The sequence below is a fragment of the Triticum dicoccoides genome, chromosome 3A, assembly GCF_002162155.2.
Source record: "Triticum dicoccoides isolate Atlit2015 ecotype Zavitan chromosome 3A, WEW_v2.0, whole genome shotgun sequence".
Lineage (NCBI taxonomy): Eukaryota > Viridiplantae > Streptophyta > Magnoliopsida > Poales > Poaceae > Triticum > Triticum dicoccoides.
The window spans coordinates 53,369,004-53,371,494 of record NC_041384.1 but is presented as its reverse complement, the minus strand read 5'-3'; positions in this window follow the sequence as shown (position 1 = coordinate 53,371,494).

The window sequence follows — 2,491 nt, the reverse complement described above, 5'->3', positions numbered from 1 at the left end:
ATTTTGTAGGGTTAATTTAGGGGTTTCATATATTGTGTTAGCTAGCTAATAATAGAGAGAAGTGCCCTCTCTTATCCGTCGACGCTACGTACTATACGTATAGAGAGGACTCGACACGCTAGCTAGTAAGCAAATGAAGGAAACCATTAAGTACAAAAGATCGCCATGAACATATACAAAGAGAAGTGATCGACCTCTTCTTCTCCGAAAGATTGGTCGAACAACAAGTTTTCGTATATCTATCCGACGCTATTGGCTACATATATATATAGACACACACACACACATATATATATATACACACACACACAATGTAAGATCTCTTATAATCCCCTAGCATCTGAACTCAAGTTCCACATGGTATTCTCCGGTCTTATTGATGACGTGGTCAAGAAAGAATCCCGCCAATTCCTCTTGAATTGCTTTCATGCGATCTTGTGGTAGGAGTTCATCCTGCATCTGCCACATCTAATTTGAAGAAGGGGGTCAATACATATATATGAATGAAACTCAACACAAATGATGGTAATAAAATGAAATTGTGAATATTATTGCTTACGCATTTTAAATTGTCTTTTAGAGTAGCCCCGTTTTTTTTGCAAGTCACGTTGTTGATGAACTCTTAAACGTAGTATCCACAGTAATTATTTTCGGGTTCCTGTCACAAGCACTTTACGAGAAATAGAGGTCAATCAAACTGATAATGAAGTATTATAAATGACATTGATGAAAGTAGCTAGAATCAACGGGAGATGCGCAGAACTAGCTAGCTAGTACTACTTAGTTTCGGGTATGTCCATCGCAGCTCCCCCGGCAGTCCCGGAGCTTGTGCGGTGAATACTTTCCAAACCCTGCGAGACAAAACAAAACAATTACTTGATATCAGGAAATGAACAAAGTTGCCGATATGGTGCGATAATGATCGATTGAACTTACTTCTCGAGCATTTTAGTTATGCCCGCATAGTCCTCGGGAGATTTTCGTCTCGAGTCTAAGATGGTTACTAGTCCTTGCTCAAGCTTAATCTCTAGGAGAATATAGTGGAACCTGCGCACGCATGCATAACTCATCAATTACATTACTATAACCTGCGTAATAAGGGAAACCAAATATGCACAAGATAGTAACACTCACTTGAAGTTGTAAGGAAAGAGTATTTTATCTTTCTTTTGATTTATTAACAACGATCGTAGCATGTTGGCCTCGGTTTCTTTGGCATGAAATGTAACCGTATATTCATCTATGAGATTTGTGTTAATGAATCTGATATCATAGATTTGTGCTTTTCTGCATTCAACGAACTTCAATCTGCATAATATAGTGAGGATAATTATATATACATGCAATGAAAGAGCTGAGCTATATATAGAGACTTAATGACAGAAGTAGTACTTACAGACAGTAGCAAGTGACCGTTAATTTATCGAGGGCCTTTTGATTGAAAACTGGAAGAACTCCTCAAATGGAACAGACAACAGATCAATTCCAACAAGGTCGTGCTCCTCTTTAACTCTCAACGTCAAAGTATCCTTCCCAGACTCTCTGCGGGTTTTCATGTACCAATCATGGAATCTTCCCATCATCGTTGTTAGAGGAGGACTTCCATCTTTGACGAAAGGCTTCCTGTACTGGTATCTGAATTCGTCCACCTCCATTATATCATAATGTGCATCGTTGTCGTGCATGTAATCTGCAAGATTGGTACCGGGCAAGATCCCCGGATGATTAGTGACGATATCACTAGACACCTTGAGTGGGGGGCACGATTGGTTCGCTTGTTCGCCGAGCTGGGGAATTTTTTCCCACATCTTCGTTGTGCTTGTTGGGGAACGCAGTAATTTCAAAAAAATTCCTACGCACACGCAAGATCATGAGAGGGGAGAGTGTTGTCTATGTACCCTCGTAGACCGTAAGCGGAAACGTTATGACAACGCGGTTGATGTAGTCGTACGTCTTCACGATCGACCGATCCCAGTACCGAAAGTACGGCACCTCCGCGATCTGCACACGTTCGGCTCAATGACGTCCCACGAACTCACGATCCAGTAGAGTGTCGAGGGAGAGCTTCGTCAGCACGACGGCATGATGACGGTGATGATGATGCTACCGAAACAGGGCTTCGCCTAAGCACCGCTATGATATGACCGAGGTGGGTTATGGTGGAGGGGGGCACCGCACACGACTGGAAACAATCAACTTGTGTGTTCTAGGGTGCCCCCTGCCCTCGTATATAAAGGAGCAAGGGGGGAGGCCAGCCAGCCCTAGTGGCGCGCCAAGGGAGGAGGAATCCTCCTCCTAGTAGGAGTAGGATTCCTCCTTTCCTAGTCCTACTAGGAGGAGAGGGGGAAGGAAGGAAGGGAGAGGAAGAGGAGAAGGAAAAGGGGGGCGCGCCCCCCTCCCTAGTCCAATTCGGACTCCCTATAGGGTGGGGGTGCGGCTGCCCCTTGTGGGCTGCCTTCCCTCTTCCCTATGGCCCATGAAGGCCCAACTT